The sequence below is a fragment of the Pantherophis guttatus genome, chromosome 1 (assembly GCF_059756535.1).
Source record: "Pantherophis guttatus breed Tessera chromosome 1, ASM5975653v1, whole genome shotgun sequence".
In the NCBI taxonomy this organism is placed as follows: Eukaryota; Metazoa; Chordata; class Lepidosauria; order Squamata; family Colubridae; genus Pantherophis; species Pantherophis guttatus.
The window spans coordinates 215,511,930-215,536,035 of NC_142063.1; the positions used below are offsets into that span (position 1 = coordinate 215,511,930).

At 39.0% G+C, this 24,106-nt stretch overlaps 1 long non-coding RNA gene across 2 annotated transcripts; it reads left to right on the forward strand.

The window, feature by feature from the left end:
- Positions 1–7,437: 7,437 nt before the first annotated feature.
- Positions 7,438–23,778, forward strand: LOC132711072 (uncharacterized). 2 transcript variants are annotated; one of them, XR_009621849.2, is made up of 2 exons: positions 7,438–7,625; positions 17,141–23,778. It is a non-coding gene; the product is annotated as an uncharacterized LOC132711072 (long non-coding RNA). The 2 variants fall into 2 exon arrangements; XR_009621850.2 differs by lacking the exon at positions 7,438–7,625 and adding an exon at positions 16,009–16,097.
- Positions 23,779–24,106: the final 328 nt, after the last annotated feature.

The following is a 24,106-nucleotide window of genomic DNA, read 5'->3' on the forward strand; positions in this document are numbered from 1 at the left end:
CAAGTTCAAGGCCACATGTAGTACCGTATTTTTCGGAGTATAAGATGCACCTTTCCCCCCCCTAAAAGGGGGTGAAAATTTAGGTGTGTCTTATTCACTGAATGTAGCCCCGCCCACCACTGGCCCCCACCTTTTGGCCCCTGCCTCTCAGTAGTTACCTCCTTGCAAGCAAACAGCAAGAAAAAACAACTCCTTTCAGCAAGTTGATTGGATCGGCCTCCTGACTCTCAGCTGATTTGTTCTCAGCTGTTTTGCATAGGGCTCTGCTGCTTGCTGCAAAGAAGTAAATTGCTGGAGCAGATTTTTTTTCCCTTGTGCTAATCAAGCTATGCTGAAAACGAAAACGAAAGTAAAGCAGGCTGTTTGCTGTAACGAGGCAAAATTAGGCAGAGGGAGATTTCTTTTTCTTCTTTTCCTCACCAAAAAAGGTAGGTGCGTCTTATACTCCAAAAAATACGGTATGTAATAAAGTTCTGTTTTATCCTGACAGCAGTCCTGTGAGATACTAGGTTAGGCTGAGAGATAAGGACTGACCTGAAATCATTTAGACTTGTTCAGGGCTGAGGAGAGATTTGAATTTGATCTCACCAAGTCTAAGTATTCAACAGCAGGTCCTGAATAATGAAAAAAGGGGGGGGGGGAAGCCCTATCTCAATTGTCCAAAAATGTTGTGTTTCTTTTAATGAATTGTATCTATTTTCTCCTTAATGCACGTTTTCATACTTAATCAGTTCTGGCTTTAGCAGCCAATACTGTGGAAAAGCTGTTGAGGACACATATTTTAGAAATTTCTTAATACTTTAAAACATCCCTGAGATTTATTAGGTCCCATAACAGCCTATGGCTGCAGTATCACATCTGAACACACTATGGGACATTGAAACCAATGGTTTATAACCACCAGCATCAGGTGGCTTCTGGTCATAGTGACAGTATTCCTAACCTGATTTTGAAAATGGTGACTGGTAAGTTTGGGAGTTACTGGCCCAAAATATTTGGAAAGGATTAGACTGTGAGAGTTTTCTTTTCTTCTGATTTCTGAAAGGAAAATGGTAAGACAAGTCCAGGTTATCTGAGGTAGTTTAGGTAAACATGCAATGGGACCCCGCTCAGAGGTCACTTTTTGTGAGATGGGCATCTATATAAATAAATTCGTAGATCAAATTCTGAATGCATAGAAATTAATCAAATACTGCATCATCATCATCTTTCAACTATTGCAGCCAATGGTCTAGGTCAGGGGTTTGCAACCTTAAACACTCAAAGAGTCATTTGGACCCGTTTCCCACAGAAAAGAAAACACCGGGAGCCACAAAACTTGGGTGGGCGTGGCCAACTCAACGTCATTCACTTCCACCAGTCACATGACCCCCTAGCCACGCCTACTGAGCCGGTCATTAGGGCAGAGAACTGGTTGTTAAAAAACACCGGGAATCACAAAACCCTTTTGACATCTCTCTCTTCCTCCCTCCACCCTCTCTCCCTCTCTGCCCACCTCTCTCGCTGTATCTCTCTATGTCTCTCTCTCTGCCCCTCTCTCTGTATCTCTCTGTCTCTGCCCCGGCCACTTCTCCATCACCCGCCGTCACCCTTACCTTCTCAGGCCAGATGAGGAGTGACTGGGAGGGGAGGGTGAGGGGCGGGGCCAGCCAGTGGTGGGTTCACCCAACAGGGAGCCACTGCAGAGGGCCAAAAGAGCCTCATGCGGCTCCAGAGCCGCAGATTCTGACACCTGGTTTAGGTTAATGGGAGTTGTAGTTCAAATTCTAGAGCATGCCAGATAACTTTTTTTCCTGATTAAAATATGGCAGACAGAATTCTACATACTAGTAAATGGCCATTCTTTGAAAGGAGACTTCTCAAGGTTCCTTTATTTACTTCTAAAGATGTAAGGAGCCAGAAGCCATCATTTGCTATTTCATTACTTCTTATCATTTGGGGCTATGGGGCATATGCCTTTTTTACTATAAACACCTCACTTTTAGCAAGTGTTGAATTGAGCTATGCATCTGAAGTATTTCTCAGCACACCAGCTTTTGCTGTGTAGCAGCAGCAGCCACTATGCTAGTAGGAGTTGGAGTTATGTGACATGTTATGTCATGCTGCACCACGTACTGAAAGAGGCCCATAAGGAAGGGAGGGGCAGATATGTCTGCTGTGCCATCAAAGAGTTCAAATTATACCCTGGCGCAGATGCTTCTTGTCTTCTTTCTTGTGTGCTAATAGACAGTCCAATTCTAGGATTCTCGTGGAAGCTGAAAGACTCTGAAATCCTCTTAGGTTTGCTTCAAGACATTTTCCATGATCACCATTCATAGGGAGGATTTTTCTTATCATGCCATTGAAAGGAAGGGAGGGAGGGAAACAGGCAGAAATGTCTTCAAATCAGGTTTTTTTTTAAAAAAAAAACAACTACAGAGTGAGAGAAATATATTTTGTGATATGTGAAAATACATCAGTTTCACACAATCTTAATATTTTCTTGCGCATTGGGGAATAGCGACAGACTTTATGCTAACAACAAGCCTTAATGCTTACGTCTATTAAAAAATATGATTGGCAAGGGTTTTTTTTTGTGGGGGGGGAGTTTTCCATAATTCCCAGGGTTCCTTCTGAATTACATTGACTAGGATTTGAATATCTAGAGAATAACAACCCCCCCCCAATCCCTTGTGTGGCAGTCCCCTGAGGCTTTCTTCACAAGTTCTTCAGTTTTTGTTGTCAGAGTAAGCCATGAGAGAGGGGGGGGGCTTGATTTGATGAGTGATGGTGAGATGGTGGAAAGCTCTAGAAAAGAAGCACAGCATCTGCTATTATAACTCACTGTTTGATGGGCAGCCAAGTCCTAGAAACTAACTCCCATTTTTTTAATAAAAAAAAATCCTTAAATAGATGATCCAAGTGTGTTTGAACATGCCTAAATTTATGTCACATGTAGGCCCCCTCTTTTTAAACTATCGTATTAGGTATGGTAAAATTTAAAAAAAATACCCAACTGCTTCTGTCTGAATCTTAAATGCAATTCTGGAAATATAAAATGCAGTTTTAATTTGAAATTATGACATAAATCATTATCTATCTATCTATCTATCTATCTATCTATCTATCTATCTATCTATCTATCTATCTACATAGATAAGCAGAATAAACATGCTGAAAATATACAACAAATGACTATTGACATTTCAGTCAAAGTTACAGTGGGGGAAAAAAGTAGTTACAGATTAGTGATCCATATCCTTTGTAACTAGAATGAAATATTTCTAATATTTCTTATCAGGAAAGGAACTCTTTTAGGCACGACTCATTCAAAATGCTCCAGTGGCATATAACAGATATGAAGACACCCCCCCCTCCCCTCCACTCTTCTTTTTATAGCCTTTTCTTGATATTTTATATTGCACAAACTGTTTCTTTTAAATGTAATATATTCATGCATTCTAAGTTTCAACCTTAAAGCACCGTCTTTTGTATGAAACATTCTAGTCAGTAGAGAAGCTGAAAAGTTTTGTGAAGATGAAGGGGAAATATTTTCATATTGATTCTGTCAGCAATTTGGAGGATTTTAGATTTTACTACCACTTGCTTTGTAGACATTACTACCGCCTGCTCCTCACCTATGTACCTTCTCAGGCAGAAACAGTCACTTCCAACATCCAGGCGGTAGTGCTTCAAACTCTCATCTCCAAATCAGAAATATCTTGACCCCAGGATGGATCCGAGCATAGTTTTTTTCGAAGCACACTGAAGAATTCATATAGTTCATATGCTTTCCAGATTGCAGCTCCCATAATACACAGTTATAATCATGCTGGAAGATGGATTTTATTGAGCAAGACATCTTTTGCTATCTGGCCCATCATTATTCTCCTCTCTATCCTCAGCTGGTAAAAACCTTTAGAATCAGAAGTCTATGAAAATAAAAATGCTTTTTATTGTCCACTGATTTTTTTTAAAATAAAAAATGATTAGTTCTGAACACGGAATCCTTTTTCTGATGTTGCATTTACTATCATTACTATGTTCTTTCTATTTGACTTTAAAAATAATAATAAACTAAACCACACACCTGTCCCATCTATTGCCATGTCCTGTGGCAACAAATTATAAATCAAGTGATTGGGCCTTTACCTGAACTCCTCCAAATAATTTTACCTCACTAAATCTCCCAGCTCTTGGCATATACCATGAGAGTAGAACTATATTCCTAAAGGGGATTAAGAGGCTGTTGTACTGCAATACGTTGCATCACTTAAGAAAGCACCCTTGGTCTCTTTAAGTATCTCTCTTTCATTCTGTATTATCCTCAGCTCAGTATTTTATTCCTTTTAAACAGCTCTTCTTTTCTTTTCTTTTTAACCTTCTCAAGGTCTCCTGGCTGTGGATTAGCATTCTAAGAGCAGTCACACCAGATTCTACTTCTGTGGTGTGAACTAAGTTTCAGGATTTGGCACATCAAGAGTGTTCCAGCTGTGAAACTGGATACTCTTTCAGGCCATAGTCCTACCCCATTCTTCAGGGCTCAGGTGAGCTTTTCAGTGTGTCAGTACTGTTAGCTTGTTAGTGACTGTGTGTTAATTTACTACCGTAGGTCTGCTTAGAGACTCCTAAAGCATACTGCCAGATGCTTGAAGTATTTTCCAATTGAAAATGCAAAGTGGTAAAATTCTCTTCAACACCTGGAAGAAAACTACAGATGACAAACTGGCTCACTAAATACTGCCAACATGTTATCCAGTGTTAAGAACACCACTTAACTTCCTTTCCAGTGAATCACTCTGATCATTTTTGACATGCAATTGGGCCTTGTAGAGGCAAATAAATAGAACTTTTTATCTTCATGTAATTATCATTCAAAACCTAGTCATTTTCTATCTTCTCTAGTGGCAATAAAAAGCCTAGAATTTCAGTCATGAGTATCAGTCACTGCTGAAAATAATCAATTATGTTGGTAGTAAAAACATCCTAGGGACTTGCACTAGCATGATGCTGTAACTTCCTTGCTTGCTGCATAAGGAAACTTATTTAGTACTCTATTTAGTCATTCTGACTAAGTCAGGGGTGTCAAACATACATTGTCACGGCAGCGTCATGTGACATATCAGGACTTTTCCCCCCTTCGCTAAACTGGGCGTGGGTGTGGTCAGCGCCTGATGGATACAGTCCGCAGGCTGGGAGTTTGACTGCCCTGGACTAAGCAGTGATGAGTTGTACTACAGTTAAGCAGAGTAAAGTATAGACTAAGAGTATAGTTAGACTAAGCAGTGGCAAGCTGTAATTCACCAGAAATAAGTGAGAATCCCACAGACTGCAGCCTTTTTGGAACAGAATACTGCAACTGCTCTACTAATTAAAAAATAAATATCCCAACCACATAATTGCTTGCTTCCAAAGTTTTATCTCCCAGTGAATTGAATTGTGAACAGAGATTTTAATTTCAGTCGTATTGTATAACCCCAAGGACAAAAGTATTCACAGTAGTAAGAAATACATTGGATAAGTATTTTATTTTTTAAAAAAATCTGAATGTATTATAGTGATTTCTAAAATCTAATTTTTTTTACTTAAAGAGATCAAAACCCTGCGAATATAATTTTGGTAGATGATGAAATAGAACTTCTGAAGTTGAATTTGTTACTTGTTATATGAAATGCATAAACTGTTGAAGTTCTTTTTTTTAATGGTTCATGGCAATCTTGTCTCAAAGGAGGCAGTGGGAGCATTATGTACGCTACCCAGAGTCATACAAAAATCAATATAAAATGGCATTACTGATTTATGAATATCTGAGTGCACCTGTCTGTGCATTTCTTTTGGTAGTAGAGTTAAAGCAATCAGTTCTCCTCAATGATGTTCAAAGGTGGTCATAGAACTCAACGAGGATAAGTGGTGATAGTCCTTATAGATTTATCAGGAGCATGTTCAAATCACATTTGTAATACATATGTTTGAGAAGCCCTTGGTGCTCTCTGAGCTTGCTTGTTTTCTAGTACTGGTGATGTTACCTAGTTAAGGTAATGAAAGGTCTCTAAGAAAACAAGCAAGCTCAGAGAGCACCAAGGACGCCTCATTTCAACCTTGAGCTACAAATATTCTCCTTTCTTATTACATATGTTTGGTTGTGAATTCTTCCTTTATGTCTGTTTGCATTAACTGTTTTCCTTCTACATTTTGAATTGCTAATGAAAGCCTATATTCTGTGGTTCAACAAGTCAGCAGATTGTTTGAAAAGATGTCACAAAGATTCTGCAGATTCCATAAATAATCTTGGTTATAGATGTGTAACTCCATTTATTCTTAGTATTCTTAAACTTTTTGAATCCTAGTATTGTAGAGGCCAGAAATTGGGCTTTGACATCCACCAGCCTTCTCAAAAGTCATCTCATTACAGCAACGTGCTCAGCATATAAAGCATCTGTAAATATAAAGATTAATGGAATTAATGGGAAGTAATGGAACATCAATTGCCCTGTCCTAAACCTAACTAACCCTAAATACATCTTGTGGAAATGGAATTTTGGACATGTAGATGTTTATATAATCTAGAAATTCAGACAGCCAGAATTCCAGATTTCATAGAAGTCTTAACTTGTTTTATCAGCATCTATTCCTACTGTTGGCTTTAGACTATTTAGGATTTGGATTCAGATCCCCACACAGAAGGTAAAGATTACTGTGTAAAATAAGTCCACTTACCTTACAACATGGGTGTCACACTCGCTGCATGATGTTGCCATCACGTGACTTTTGCAATGTTTTTCCCATTTGTGGAGCTGGGGTGGGCGTGGCCTGTGCATGACGCATCTGGCCCATGGGCCGCCAGTTTACAGAGTTATTGTATTGTATTGTATTGATAAAATATGGGCAAACTCATTTTGGGGCAAATAAAATAAGCATCTGCTTTGGACTATCGGTCCAAGAAATAACTAGATTTGTAGGCATTCTTTTTTATCATGAAATATTTTTTGACTCGGTTATAGTCTTGAATAAAACTAAAGTTGACTAAGTTGTTCTTTGTACTCCCATGATGACATGATGAGAACTTTCAGGTGACAGTTTTCAGTCTTAGTTTACTCTAAGAGAAAGGGGGGGGCTTAATCCTTTCCCTACAAGCTGTTTTCCTGATTACAATATCCACCGGTAATTTTTCTTGCCTAAGGGTGGGGCAGATAATAATAAGGGTACTTATTGGAACTGAGGTCTTTCTGTATCCAACCACTTGCCCAGTTCTCACAGTTCAACCCATACAACAATCATGCCTCAGCAAGATGCTGTGAAGATGCCTACAACAGAAAGAATGACAACCCTCTTGTGACTTCACAGAATGCATGCAGGAGAATTCCTGGCAAGCTTCTCTGGTTCAAGGCTGGTCAGAGCAATTGGTTGTCTACTGAAGCTCTTGCAACCCTCTATGTGTCAAATACAATGGCTTTGTTTTTCCATTCCCAGGGATGATTAGCATATGCAGAGTGTCAGCTGTATTTCTGAAGGTGTCAGCTGGAGTTTCCAGGCCGACAAAATTCTAATGGAAGGCTGTGGCTGTGACAGATATGCTGGCAACGACAGAATGATAGGCTGCCGGAAAATGCTTGCAAAAATGTGATTTATTCCTCTCAGTGGATCTGGTATGTATCTTTAGATGTCTGGAATACATGGCACATTATTATTATTCATGTTTTAATAATCTCCTAGGAAACGGGGAATGAAGGAAAGGCATGCATAACCATAATTGTCTAAAGACTAGTATGTTCAAATTACAAAGTATTGTGTTAATAGGGTTCAAGCCGCTTCTAATTATAACAAAGCAGAAATGCAGTGATGGGGTTGTTCCTTGTGACTTTCCAAAGAGGGAATAAAGTTGCACATGACCATGTCCTCATTTTACATGAGAACAGAAGTTCATGAACAAATCTCATCTATAAATCAATGGATCTGAGATCTTGATTCCCCTGCTTTTTTTTCTCATTATCTCTGTGAAAACTATTTGACGTAAAAGAGTACGGATATCATAAAGCTTGTTAAACTCTAACCATGACACTTACTCCCAGATATGTGGTATCTGTTGTTCAAGCTGAATTTCATGATCTTTCAGTAATGAAGATCCCCTCAGATGTCCATAACTTAACAATGTAAGTACTGTAGTCACTCAGTTTCAGCCAATTTCCTGTTTTAAATCACACCGTAAGAAAAAAAAATATTTCAGAAAAGAATTCTCCTTCAGAAATAAGATAAAACAAAGCTTATAAGAACCAAGCTTCCCCCCTCCTTTTCCCTCTGCACAGCTAAACTAATTGAAACCCATTTCAAGGCTCATAAACCAGGAAACAAACCCATTAACTATTCATTGACTGATCAAAAAACTCTATGATTACACCAGTAATTTTTTTTTCTTTCATTTTTGAATTATTGCTCTCTGGGGATTGTTGATTCAGAAACCCTCTTTGTGTGGTGATGATTGGGGGAGGGGGTCAGCCTAGGTAGGCATCTGAGTTCAGCTTCTCTTGAGGCCTTTCCCAGCTGTTGGGAAAGACTTCCACTCACCTTTGAATCAACAACAAAAAAAACCCACCCTGTACTGTACGCTATGAGATTGGCTGCACCCAGTGCTAATCCTTGCTCTGTTTCTATTCCTATTCACTGAAGTCACCTGATTTCTCTACAAGATGATGGGCAATAAAGCCCAATATCTGTCAGGCACAAGCAACCAGACCCACACATGTCTGCTTTGTTATGCTTTATACCAGGGGTGAAATCCAGCAGGTTCTGACAGGTTCTGGAGAACTGGTAGCGGAAATTTTGAGCAGTTCAGAGAACCAGCAAATACCACCTCTGGCTGGCCCCAGAGTGGGGAGGGAATGGGGATTTTACAATATCCTTCCCCCAGGAGTGGGGAGGGAATGGGGATTTTGCAATATCCTTCCCCTGCCACATTCACCAAGCCACACCCACTGAACTGGTAGTAAAAAAAATTGGATTTCACCACTGCTTTATACTGCCTTGGTGAGACCACACTTGGAATACTGACTCCAGTTTTGGTCATCACAATACAAAAATGATATTGAGCCTTTAAATAGAGTGCAGAGAAGAGCAGCAAAGATGAGTAGGGGTCTGGAGGCTAAGTCGTACAATGATCACTTAAGTGAACTAGGTATGTCTAGTCTAATGAACAGTAAAAATGAAAAGTGATATGATATCTGTCTTTCAATATGTGAGGGACTGTCACAGAGAAGAGGGGGTCGACTTATTTTTCAAAGCACCTGAGGAAAGGACAAGAAGTAATGGATGGAAACCAGTGCTGAAATCCCCCTGGTTCTATCCAGCTCGCCGAACCAGTAGCGCCGTTGGCAGGAGACTCCGCCCACTCACCAAGGCGTCATTACGTCCCATTTTTTAACCATCTGCACATGTGCAGAAGGTTCTGCGCATGTGCAGAAGAGGCGCTCCCACACAGGAGCACACCCAAACTGGTAGCAAAGGTAAGTGGATTTCACCACTGATGGAAACTTATTAAGGAGAGATCCAAACTAGAACTAAGGAGAAATTTCTTGATGGTGAGAACGGCTTCCTTCCGGAAGTTGTGGGTGCTTCATCACTGGAGGTTTTTAAGAAGAGTTTGGACAACATTTTGTCTGGAATGGTACAGGGTGTCCTGCTTGATGAGTGGGTTGGACAAGAAGACCTCCAAAGTCCCTTCTGACTCTGTTGTTCTGTACTCTGTGTAGAATTCAAGTTTGCCACTTTATTACATTCTGCCTATTACACAGGAATCTCCCCCCAGACTGCCAGCCTCAGCCTGGGAACAGACAGATAAGGCTCTATCGAACTTGGAGGGGGAGGTCAGTCCTGGATCTCTTGCGGCTTCACAAGGACTCAAGGCTAATTCCATGTTTGAGGCCATTCCCCTGCCTGTTTCCCAACAATATAATTTCAAACACTTGAAGGCTGCCCATGGATAGTGTGGGTTTAAAGAGAGTTATAAAGTTTGGTTAAGGAGGACCCTTTCACTCATGGGATGTGGTTGAGTTGAAAGCAACATCATAGAGATATGGCAGATATAAATGAAGCCAGGATCAGTTTACTCTGTGGCTTATGCAAGGATAAAACAAGTTGTACTTTTTCTATGAGCCACTAATTTCACCTTCCAAAAGTGTTGGATTTTTAACATTCATCATTCCGAGTCAACATGCCCCATCTCCTGTAATGGGTTTTGTGTTGCCTTGGAGCTCCATTGAGGAAAGCTACTATCTTTATATTTTCTTTGGGGGAAAGAAACAGAATTTTACAAAAGAAGATGGAGACTCCTCTCCTACAGATTGGAGCACAGTGTTGGCAATCTAGAGCAAGGCTGTCAAACTGGTGGCTCACGTGATGCATTCGGATGTGTCACATGCATGCCCCGCCCACCCCAGCTCTGTGAAGAGGAAAAACATCACGAAACATCATGTGATGGCAACGTGACACCATGAGCTTGACAGCTGTGGTCTAGAGGGATAAATTTCATAAATTTAATCTTCAGCTTTCTAATTGCATGGAATTGCAGTTCCTTGTTTCACTTGTTCTGCAGAATACAAGGGCACTAGGTCCTTCCATCTTCCAAAGGCAAAGAAGCAGACCTGAAGATTTGCAACTTCTCCCCGATTGATTTCTGTTCATTACCTCAATACCAAGACCATCCCATATACAGATGCTTAAGACGTTTTGAAAATCTGGTTAACCTCAATGAATGGCACTTCTGCTTTGCCCTGATTTCCATAGTTTTCATCAAGGAAGGAAAAGACAATCCTTCTCTTTTGCCAACCTCAACATTTTGTGAGCAAGGAGTGAAAACTGTGATGTAATCATTCCATAACAAACTGTCATGAAATCATCCTGCTTCACTTGTGGTACTTCAACCCAGGACACAGGGATTGAACAAAGGGATGGGTTCTCTAACCTTGTAGTGAAGAGTGAGGAAAGACTTCCAACTAGTATTTCACCTCTGCATGGCCAACTGCTCTTCAAGGAATCAATATGCTACCATTTTTTTTAGTGACTCATTGAGCCTTCTCCAATCCAAGTGTTGGATTGCAAGTCTCATGCTTCCAGGTCAACCAGGGTAAACTTAGGGTTTAGGAACTGGCAAGGTAGCACAGAATGCCCAGTGGATACTGGGCTGATTTGTTGCTTGAAGATAAGGGTATAATCCTTCAATACACATGTGTGCATTCACATCATAGCACGGAAAAGATTAATTTCATCAGCAATAGTACAACTTGTCAATTCTTCATCTCTTAACAGTATTGTTACCTTTTAAAAGAATGTCGACTAACAAACCCTTTGGGAAAGCTGCTGGAGGTTTAGATTCTTCCAGTGATGTTGATTTTCCTGTCTTATATTTAAATCAGCTGGAGGGCCCAATGAATAAAAGAAGAAAATTAGAGGTAGAATTAATCGCTTCCCTTGGCTTCAAAGAAGGAATTATTATCAGTGGCAATCAGCAAAGTGCTTTTAAATGCTTTGTTTCAAGGGACAGAAGAATGAAATGTTCCTATGCGCTTAACATAGCTTTAAAAACTGGAGCTTTAATTTCAGCTGTTATTATTCTGAGATCTGTATTAATATCAAGGGATGTTGAGGGACAAGCCAAGTCCTGTCTCAAAAAGCCGTTTATTCAAACAATGGTTGCTTACTATTCTAAAACTTTTGGGAAGCATGCTCCCTGCCCCCCATCCAGACCTTGTTAATGCTACTCAAAACTTAATGATTGAAGGGTTGATGTTTAGATAACTCTTTGGCTTTAAGTAATTGTGATGGATTATTGAATGGCAAGGGCAGAAAAAGTAAAGTTTTTTTTTTTTTAAAGTTTTCCCCTATTTACAGTAGTACTTGACATGGTGCAAATATTGCTTTTTCCTCCTCTAAAATAGTATTGTTTTAAAATTTAGCATTCTTAAGCTGTAAGCTGCAAGGATCACTTTTAGTAAAAGAAAACAGAGGGAAAGAATGTGAGTTTTCTAGAAATATGTTAGAATGCAAAAAATGTGAATTGTTCTTCAGCTACATCGGGAGGGGAACAGTTCCTCCTCTTGATGCCCTCTTAACGCCCTGAGCTAGACATAGGCCAAATCAGTTTGTCTACCTTCCTTAGTTCTCATATATTCACATTGGGGGTTGAGGGTAGGTGGGGGGGAGGGACTGATTACAGGTCATTTACAGCAGAGGTCTCTAAATTAGGCAACTTTAACACTTGTGGACTTCAATTCTCAGAATTCCTTAGACAGCCATGCTAGCTGAGGAATTCTGGGAGTGGAAGTCCGCAAGTCATAAAGCAGCCACAATTATTATAGTAAACAGGAAACATGTAATGTATAGTTGCCAAAAAGCTATTTGGTATAAATGATTCTCAGTCATGTTCTCAATTTAGTTTTATTTATTTAGTTATTGTAAAAAATGCTTATTTGATTGTATGAATTGGTGTGTCAGGGTTCCAAGTAACAGACCCAATGCAATCAAACCTCTGAGGCCTAGGTGTTCCTCAAAGTACAGATTTATTAGGCATGTCATATTGGCACATCTGGTGAAAACCTGTCTCTGAAGGTCCCGCGGTTTTCCCCATTCAAATTAAAAGTCAAAGTTCTTTCCCCCAATCCACATGTCCATTACACAGTCCAATCCAATCGCATCCCCAACTCCAGTTGGTTTCAGTCCACACTTCCCCAACACCTGGTGAGAACGTCCTTGATTCCCAGGAGAAAGAATTTTATTTTGGCTACAAGTCACCAGCTATGTATAATTTCAAAAAAAAAAAAATGAAATTATAAATTTCATGTGGCTTAGGGGGCCACATCAATACATTTACCAGTCTGTATCCCCAACCTGCTGCTTCAGGTTTTCTAATGTCCCTGCCACTATAATCAATTCCATCCAGCTTGCTACTAATTATTCTCTTTTCTTCCATCTTCCCCAGCATTAGAGCCTTCTCCAGAGAGCTAAGTCTTCAGATAATGAAGTAGGATAATTTGAGCCTGGTCATTTATGTCACAAGTGAGAAGTTTGGATTGATTTTTTTCTATGATTTCTTCATTTATTTTCTTGGTTACCAATTCTATTCTCAGAAGTCTGTCCAATGCCAAAATTAAAAAAAATATCAACACTCTTTCCATCCTAGTCCTTCAAGTCCAACTCTCATTTCTGTAGAAGGTCACAGGGAAAAGCATTGATTGCACAGTTTTGATCTGTGTAGATATAGACACATCCAAGCATATGAAAATCTTTTCCAAGGTCCTTGTGGCTTCCATGCCAAATGCTAGTTTGTGGAGTCTTTGGAACTCTCTGAGCTTGGATGTTTTCTTACAGATGTTTCATTACCCAACTAGGTAGTATCATCATGCTAGAAGGGAGTGGGGTTTGCTTTCTGTTTAGGTAAAGATGGAATGCCCTGTCAGTATTTGTGGGAGTGTTCTTGGTGGTTCCTTGATTAAGGCTGTTGTTTGTGCCAGTTTGCAGTGATTTCTTGAGTTCTGATTCCTTTATTGTGGATAGTCAATTCTAAAAGGCAAGATCTAGCTACCATTTCAATATCTTCATTGTCAATTCCAAGGCTGCTTGTTATACCTGTTATTGTTAATTTGGTCTTCTTTATATTTAATCTTAGCTCCATTTATTTACTGTGGGTTTTTTTAAAAAATTTCATTACCAGAGCTTGTGGATCATTTGCATTTTCAGCCCTCAAAGAAGTTTCATCAACATAGCGCAGGATATTGCTCTTTTCTCCTCAGTCTTAAAATTGCACTCATCTTCTTCCAATTCAACTTTCTCGATAAGTGTTCTGCATAAATAAATAAATAGATGGAGAATATAGTGTATAAATTTGTCTCATGACTTGCAGTCATCGGGCCAGTCTGTTTCCCCATGCTATGTCCAGATTGTGGTTTCTTGTCCTATGTATAGATTTCATAGGACAACAATGAGATATGCTGAAATTCTCATTTTCTTAAGGACAATCCACAGTTGTCACAATGGAATGCCCTTTTCTAACCAATAATGCACAGGTTGACTTTTTTTTGGTATTCTTTGGGTTTTTTTTTAAAAAAAATCAGCAATAATGTCTGTTGTTTCTTTGCCTTTGCCTTATTTTGAGCATCTGGCAACTCCTTTTCTATGTAAAGATCTTATCTGCATTGGATGCTCTTAAGCATTTATTTTGCTAGCAGGTGAAATTAAGGATTATTATAGGATAGTTTAAGCATTCTGTTAAGTGCTTCTTTAGTATTGATATGTAGAGTGATCTCTTCCATTCCATTCTGTGTTGTTTGCTGGCATAGTTTGGTTAGGATCTTTACAGACTGTTTTGTTGTTTGTCATATTTGTAGAGAGATTCCATCAATTTCTGTAGCTTCTAACTTGGTAAAAACTAGAGTGCTGATCTAACTTCATTTTCTGCTACTAACGGTTCTTAGAAGCAAGGAATTTCTAAGGTATTTTGGATGTTGATCTCTTTACTGTACAGAATTTTTTATTTATCCTTTGGTGTCCTTTAGTATACCAGTGCAAAGTTGGAACCTCCTTCTGAGTTGGGAGATCTTTTGGAAGACTTTCTGTGATTTTCTGTTTAGTTTCCATCGTTGATTATTTACAGATGTTACTGTGATATCATTTCTTGTCTCTTCGGACACGTCTCTGAAATTTTGTCTTACTTTGATTTCTCTTCTCTTCATGACAGTTTACACGGTTTGTTGGTTTGTTGGTTTGTTTATTTGATTTCTATTGCTGTGCATTTTAGCAAACGACTCTGGGCGGCTCACAATTCAAAACATATATTACAATTAAAATGTTTTAAAATGATAAAAACAGTAAAAAGCATTAAAATAGTAAAAACATTAAAACATCTAATTTGAAGTCCATATGAAAGCAAAATATTTGGTCTGTTAGCAATAGACCCAGGAGGTAGACCTCTTGGCACATGTAGCACCCAAGGCACGAGAGCATAGCCAGATTTTTAGAGCTTTACAGAAGGCTAACAAAGTTGGGGCCATTCTAATCTCCAAAGGGAGGGTATTCCACAGAGCAGGGGCTGCTGCAGAAAAAGCTCACCTTCTAGTCCCATCAGCTGACATTCTTTGGCTGACAGGATCTGCAGCAGGGCCATCCTATTTGACCTAGTTGAACAGGTAGAGACTGTTCGTCCTACTGAAGAGTCCTATGATGCCATTGAATATTATTTTATTTCCATGTAACTTTGAGTTTATTGCAAATGCAGTATCTTCAAAGATCATTTATATGGATGGTCATACACACACAGACACACACACGCACAAACATATATGCTCCATCTAGTTTCAGTGCTAATTTCAGATGTATCCATTCTTTTAAATAGTTATTCCAGACTCTCTTCTTCTGTCTGATTTCATTATTCAAGAGAATAATCATTCCATCAGAAGAAACACCCATGCCATCATTTATTTACTTGTGTTATCCTTCTTTCCTCTGCAGCAACAGTGGCCAAGAAGCCTGTGACAATTTTAAAAGTGCAAAATCTTTAACATTAGCAACCATGTAAAACCCATGTAAACCAGTGGTGAAATCCATTTTTTTCTACTACCGGTTCTGTGGGCGTGGCTTGGTGGGCGTGGTGTGGTGTGTTGTGGCTTGGTGGGCATGGCAGGGGAAGGATACTGCAAAATCTCCGTTCCCTCCCCACTTCTGGGGGAAGGATACTGCAAAATCCCCATTCCCACCCCACTCTGGGGCCAGCCAGAAGTGGCATTTGCTGGTTCTCTGAACTACTCAAAATTTCCGCTACCGGTTCTCCAGAACCTGTCAGAACCTGCTGGATTTCTACCCTGATGTAAAGCAGTAAAGAGTCAGATATCATAAATAAAAGCAGATGAAATGTGAAAGATCAAACTGCTAAAACTCAGCTTTGCCGGTCCAATACTCCCTGAAATAAAAGTATCTTAAATAGAAAAAGCAGGACTTGTACAATGATGAATGTTATATATATATATATTAAGATTGGCTATAAAAGGATGTTTGCTTCCTTCTTTTATATCCTTGACTGACATATTTCAAGCCTTACTGGAAGACAAAGACCTTCCTGAACAGAAGTTGGAGAGCAGGTGGGAGAAGGATGATCATTCCATTATTCTGGGTTCAAGTCATGAGATTAATCACAAGCATGTGAAATTGTGAACTGGGCCTGCTTAACACCATCACATTCAAAAGGCCTTTTAAAAATAAAGGGGGGGAAAAAGCAGCCAATGTTCCTTATTTTTAATTTCCTGAAAAGTTTTCAGAAAACAAAGCATGGTACTTCATAAATGACCAGTTTACTCAATGTAAGTTCCTATCAAATGGTGTTTTTTTTCACAGGTATACGTAAAAAAAAGAAAAAGAAAAAGAATTGATTCTCATCATAGATCTTCCTCCTGGGCCTTAGATGTTTGAACATTTTATGAAAAGATTTCAGTTCTAGAATTTAACTTAATAGTTCTACAGAGGTTTCTTCCTCATGTTCAATTCTGTACAAATAATATGAGTAATGCAAATTTATTGTCTCAGCTGCCCTCCAACATGCTTTGATTTCTCTCAAGGAAAGAGCAACCAAGAATCATGCAGTCCTTTAAAGCATCCAGAAGCTTTGATGTGGATGGCAAATGGTTTTGAAACAGACTTAAAAGTTGAAAAGGTTGCTGTGATGTAGTGTGACTGTATGTGTCTCTAATTTTTTTTTTGAAAAAAGGTCAAAAACCTAATCTATTTCTCTGGTTCTGTCTGAAATAGAGTTGTGGGTTTTAGTGGTACATTAAGTTAGATCCATGCAATGAGTTGAAAAAATGGTGAAGTTGAAATGGTCTGCATTCTCTTGCTTTCTCTTATGTTGAACTCAATGGCTTTCTGGGAAAATAATCTGAAGACAACTTCATCTGGGACAATCAAACTTAAATGGCTCTAAATGTCATCTCTAAAATAGCTAAATTGTGCTTAAAATGTATATATTAATTATATGATTTTTTTAAGACGGCGAAGACTGCCTGTAGTTTTAACGCTCTAACATTCATTAATTACAAAGCCTTGGTTTTCTGTCTGTGCATCAGGTTCTTATTATTGAGAGTGTTTTTTTTTTTTTAAAAAAAAAAGCTACTTTATTCTATCTCTTTAGCGGCACATTCACGAAGAGCATAGGAGGAATATCAAGACAAAATGGTATTTTCCAGTAATGAAGGAATAAACCTGGATATCCACAAGCCTGTTTCCTTGGCAACTAAATGGTATAATCAGAATCTCTCAATTGTACCACCTTAAAGAGGCTTTTAAAGGGGTGAGGGTGGGGGTGTCTGTGTATGTTTCTATGAACTGATAAAAGGAAGGAACAAAAAAAATAATAATTGGAGAAAATTTGTCCAGCAGGAGTTTTCCTAGAATACTTCACAAGCCCTTCGGGTTGTAAACAGGAGTAGGATGTGGCACACAATGGCTGCTGCTATCAATTCCTTGCCTGCAATCGGCTTTTGTAAGCACCAAGTCGATGGCGGAGCCAAGGAGAAAGCCACACAGCCGCCCCTGCCTCCTTCAGCAACTCAGAAATGGAACAGATGGTATAAATTGTCCAGGAGATTGCAGAATCTTTTGGATGAGAGAAAAAGAGGATTGTAAATATTATTTCTGTTTTACATTAGTAGGCCAACCCTTGCTATTCAAAAAAATGCAGAGCTAAGCACATTTAAGAGTTAGGGGACTCTGTGGTCTGTTTCTTTAACCTGGTGCTGTCTAGATACGCTGATTCCGATTCCCAGCACTGGGAGGACATCAGATTGGGAAAAATCTATTCCTTCATTTATGTAAGAATGTGCTACTTCCTAGCGCTCTACTTTTTTCCAATCCTGGATTTACTTTAGCGGCTTCGAGCAAACTATTGCTTGGTCTCTGTCATCTACTTCCAATAGGGGAGGAAAATAATGCTAGCCTTCAGGAATACAGTATCGTCTTCTTGGGAACATTCCTGGAAATATTTGTTCTGAATTTGCTGAGTACTATTATAAGCAGCTTGCCGGCTGAGAAGGTAGTTTAATGAGTAAATGATGTATGTAATTTATTTCCACCTCATTTTAATTCTCAATCACAAGTCTTATTTTTAAAATTAAAATGTTGATTAAAAAGGGAACGTTGGAAATCTGGCTAGCTATCTGAAACAAAAAGTCTTTGCATGTTCTTTTAGCTTGATGGCTTTTTTATACTCTGCCTCCAAAAATGGTTTTTCTTACTCCAGGCCACATTTTAATGAACATCAAAGTAGTTATTTGAAGACTGACCACATCAGTGCAGTCTTTATTTCAACATAGATATAACTGGCAAGGATAATAGATCAAGTGAAAGGCATTCTTATTTTGGTAGCTTGCCAATGTATTAAAAGTATCTTATTCCCTGGGTTAGGATAGAAAAGATGATAGTTTAGCAACTGAAGGCAATGTATTGCATGAGCACCCGGAGTAGAATATATAAGGCATATATTACTCACATGTGCAAATATGTGAGATGCAGAAGCAGCTGCATTATATTATATCCAACTATTTGTTCTTCCACTTCAGCCCTGTTCAATCTGACTGACAGTGGTTCAGAGTATATTAGGTGTTTCCTATCATTTATACTCCGATACTTCAGTGTGTAAGAGTATAAGAATCCAAAATTCTTGCCCTGGAAAAAAAAATGGTGTGTCAGGAAGATACATTTCTCTGAATGATGGAGAAATATGTATTACAGATACCCTGCTGAGATGGAATTCTGTTTAGTCATGAAACTTTCTGACTAGCAATCTGTAGTTAATACTTCTGGATATAAGCATCCCAACACAGGATTATTTTATAGTGAGCGTACCTTCCCAACATAGATCTGGGAAATCCTCAAAACAGAGGGTTCCTCCCTTGCAAGAGAGATTACATACATAAATAAAGGCAATATAAGGCATATACACTAAGAAATGGATATTTAGGTTTGAAATAAAAGAAGTTTATTAAGTGTTGTGGATATCTGGAAGGCTATATTAGTACTGAATTTGAAAGGAGTGGTACCAGCTTAATCAGAATAAACCTAGACTCTGCTCTTCCATATGTTTTGAGTATCTTGGAACATGCCTTCCCTTAATGTTTTCCAGATGGATGCTCAATAATATGCAGACATGAATTCCCTCCCTCCCTCCCTCTCTCCCTCCCTCTCTCTCTCTCTCTCTCTCTCTCCACCTCCCTCCCTCCTCTTCTCTCCCCCCTCCCTGCTATTCCTGCAACTTCTACCAACTATTTAAGGTAAGATGGCGAATTCCAAAGAGCACAAGGGAAAGATACTTAGTGTGAGCTTTTATGTTACTACTAATTGCTGATGCCAACTATGGTTGGACTAAATGGGGTGAGAAAGTGAGGAAGATTCCCCACTGCCACCAGAAATACTGACTTCTACATCAGCAAGATGAAGGGATTAAAAAAAACTCTAATAGCTGAGTCCCTGTCTTATCATGTTGCATTGTCATGAACCTATCATAACTTGGAGCGTTATCCCTGTTGCCTTGGAAATGGGAATATGTTCAATCTTTCCACGCCACATCAAACCTGTCAACAGTTCTGGAAAATAATAGGTAGCAAACATGTATGTTTGGTGGAAGCCATTTTACAGTTGTCAAGTGCATCTTGTCATTGCCATAATTCTGTAAGAATGAGAATAGAAGTCAGGAAGATGCCTTGTTCTCTGTGTCTGGTTGCCTTATCCTTTAGAGTATAAGATGTTATGCTTGTGTTCAAATAAACTTTTCTTTCCAGACACATATTGATAACTAGATGACATATCGATCTGGCCATCAGTCTTCTTTCAATGAAGCTGGGAAAAGCTGGACTAAATATTTTTCCAATATTTGTGGTTAAAGTACTCTTCCCTGCCATGCAATATATAGATGTAGCTGAAGTTCCAATGAAGTTCTAACTTGTTTCTTCCTTTTCCAACTATATTAAATCTAATATAGAAATAATATTTCTGATAAGAAAAGGGGTCTCTAATGGAAGGGTTATGTGCAGGATGGACTGGGAAAGTTACCCCAAGTAAGCATATGTGTTAATCCTCAATTTTCAGAATTTAGTGCAGGCAGATGTTATGCGTGTGCCCCTATTGCTACTAAGCACAGAAACTTAATGCTACTTTATCTCTAACAGTAACCTGGCAACATGTAAGCCACTTATTAAAATTATCCCTGAAAGCAGGAGCTGAGGATGAAGCCCGCTCAGCAGAGAATCAATGTGGCTGTTGCTTTAGCCAGTTGTAATCTTATATGCCATTTTATAAGTGCTTGGAAGCAAAATGGACTGCGGAAGTTTTTGTCAGCAAGCAAGATTTAACATTCTCTCTCTCTTTCTCCCTATCTCTCCCTTCCTTCCCTCCCCCCCTTTTTTTTATCTAGTTCAATGTTGTGATTTGTGGGTTGGATTTTATGAGGACCAAAAAGGTGGCATTTGTAAACCTGCCAGCTTTTACTTTTTTACTTCATTGGGCTGGGTTGATTTATCACAGGGGCAAACTCTTTGATGAAGAATCAGGTTAACCTCTTGAATTTGTTCATTTAAAAAAAGAAAACGTGCTATTTGAAAAGCTGGGTCCATTATTTCTTACCTCCGTAGACGTTATGTTACATGTACCTTGGACAGATTGATGTATCAAGCAGTCTATGGCATTTGGCATGCTACTGTTCTTAAACTGCCAAACCTAAAAATACAAGCAATACTAAAATCCTATTCTTCTGTTATTTCATGAACAACCATTAAAACTGTCTTTAAAATTCACTTACAATCTGTAAGGATGACATATTGTGAAGGAGATTAGCAGTACATGTTAAAGGAATGAGGGGCCCTCAGCAATGGTGGAGGTGAAAGTAGCTTGGCAGAAGGCCAGGCCTTTAAAGGCAATGAGCTCTTGAGGCCTCATTAATTTTGCAGACTGGCAGACCAGTTGAGTATGAGGTGCTATCTTGTATTCTTCTGCAGTCCATTGGAAATGCCAATAAAAGATAAAAGACACGACAGTGAATAACCGACAAAATTAATTTTCAGTACTTGAATAGCAACCACCAGAATTACTATGTATGACACTTCAAATTGAATGAAGGTAGAAAGGCAGTTGATGAACTTAAATCGATGGATGGATGGATGGATGGATGGATGGATGGATGGATGGATGGAGAAACAGTGAAAGCTCTCACTTGCTCTTGGACCTTCTCCAACTGCTATAGTTTACCATAACCGCCAGCACTTTTCCTGACACATTTAATCTATCTATTTAATTTTATCTTGATAATGGATGTTTGTCTCACGTATGGCATGCACAATATACTCCCTACCATTTTCTTTACCTAATTTGTCCCTCGGCATTCTAATTTTCTCAAATTACTTTTCTGGCAAAGATGAGAAATAACTGCACTTTCTATGGGCTGCAAAACTATCCATACAGGTAGTCCTCGACTTACAACAGTTTGTTTAGTGATTGTTTGAAGTCACTGAAAAAAGTGACTTATGGCCATTTTTCACACTTAGGACTGTTGTAATATCTCCTTGGTCATATGATTTACATTCAGATGCTTGGCAACTGATTCCTATTTATGACGGTTGCAGTGTCCCGGGATCATGTGATTATCTTTTGCGACCTTCTAGGAAGCAAAGTCAATGGGAAAGCCAGATTCACTTAACAACGTGTTATTAATTTAACAACTGCAGGGATTATTTTAACAAATGTGGCAAGAAAAGTCATAAAATGGGATAAAACTCACTTAGCAAATTTCTCACTTGGCAACATAAATTCGGGGCTCAGTTGTGGTCATAAATCGAGGACTATCTGTATGTAGGCCCTGACATATGCGCTATTTGTCCTATTGGAGATCCACTTTTGATCTCTTCTCCTTCTCCTTGGGGAAGAGTTAAGCCAATCTACATTTCACTCAGTTGCAGCCCTGGAGGAACTGAACTGAGTCGCTCTGTGAGTGAGATGGGCAGTCTCTAAATAAAGTAAATAAATAAACTGAAGCCAATTTTCCAAGGCAGCACTAGGGACTTTGTGCTGTTTGGGAGCAGGCATGATCCCATTGGTGGGAGTTGTTGCCATCTCTCAACTCCTTTCTGTGGTAGGTGGGGTCAGGATTTCATAAATGTAGCTGAAGGGACCTCTAAACCAAGCAAGGGAGGAACAGCTGGGCAACTTTCTCACATGGTAATAGTCCTTTTTCTTCTTAAAGGCATACATGCATGAAACTGTTACTCTTTGAATGTAGATGAACAGCAGAGTATTGGTTGCACACTAGTGTTCTGTAATATCCTGATATTCAGATGGATCAGTTGAGTTTTAAACAACTTTTAGGATATGGGGAATGGAATTTTTTGTGTTTTGGAAGAGTCCCCAGTTTCACTATTGTGCCATTTATAATGTTTAACTTAAATATGTATCTTCTTTTGCAACAAGCAATAATAATACTTTTCTCCTTTGACTTATATTTGGAGAAATCTCGTTTAATATTAACCCACTGTCCTGATATTTTGCGTAGTAGTTATAGAAGAGGCTTTGTAACACAAGTTCAGACCACACACCATTCCTGAACCACTGATTGAAAAATCACAGCTACATTTTCTAAATAAAGGTAGCCTTCAACTTACGATCACAATTGAGCCCACAAAATTTCTGTTGCTAAGTGAGGCATACGTTAAGTGACTTTTGCTCCATTTTACAATCTTTCTTGCCATGAGTTGTTAAGTGAATCGCTGCAGACCAAGGGTGACATGATAGCAGTGTTCCAATATCTCAGGGGATGCCACAAAGCAGAGGGAGTCAAGCTATTCTCCAAAGCACCTGAGGGTAGGACAAGAATGCTAAATAAACTGCTAAGTCAAGGACTATCTGTATACATGCACTTTGCATTTCTGGAATAATAATTTTAAAAAAGACAACATTGGGTCCAAATTTAGTGATGTAATGTATGTTTTATTATTAAAAAGAACTTTTAAAAGCCTTTCAATTGCTTTCATAACATGTTTTCTTACCTGGCAACAACCCTAACATTTCCAGGCTGTTTCGTACTTAACATTATTGCCTCCACCTATCAGGCAAGTAGCAAATAACTACAAGTGGATTTTCTTTCTCTCAAAGCATCTGTGACCTAAGTACTTAACGCAGAAAATTGTTTCACTCAAGAGGGATAAGGAGAAATCATACACATAAACTCGCTTCAATATGGCAAGTTCAAAAGGGGAAAAATAATAATGCGTTTTCCGGAATGACAATAACAACAACAAATGTTTTCCAATTTGTACCAGCAGATGTAGTGACAAAAGAAACTATGACAAAGAACTTGGAAGCCACAATCCACACATTTCACAGGTGCAGTCAAGTGAAACAGCTTATGATGGTGACATAAAAGCAAAAAGTCTTCCGTGGTCAGAAATTTCAGGCACCGAAAGATGCTCATATGTTCTCCCTCCCCACACCAGCTTTTAGTAGATTCAACTGCTAGCAATGCAAAGAAATATAGATTTTTAAGGCAGCATCAGGTTCTCAGTGGACGGAGTCTTGTTATGTCATTCTCAAATCTTTCCTAGGTTCTTGAGTGAGGCAAATGCTGAGAGGGAGAGAAGAAAATTTGAGTTGGGATGCAATCAAGAATTTAGAGAAACATCTTGCATCACAACATGGATGTTTATATTCCCATCACTTCACCGTGGACAACTTTTTGCTTCTAGAATGTTGAGCACTTCTTCAAGAAATAAAGCTGCCTATTTATTTATTTATTTATTTGTTTGTTTGTTTGTTTGTTTGTTTGTTTGTTTGTTAGTCATATTTCTATGCCGCCCACTCTCCAAGGACTCTGGGTGGCTTACACCAAAGACAGTATACTAAATAGCATATTGCCCCCTAACAATCCGGGTCCTCATTTTACCCACCTTGGAAAGATGGAAGGCTGAGTCAACCTTGAACCGGTGAGATTTGATCCGCTGATCTGCTGAACTAGCAGTCAGCTGAAGTAGCTGCAGTACTGCACTCTAACCACTGTGCCACCTTGGCCTATTGTGTTTCATGAAGCACTGGACCAAACTCATAAAAAGCTGAAGTGCCT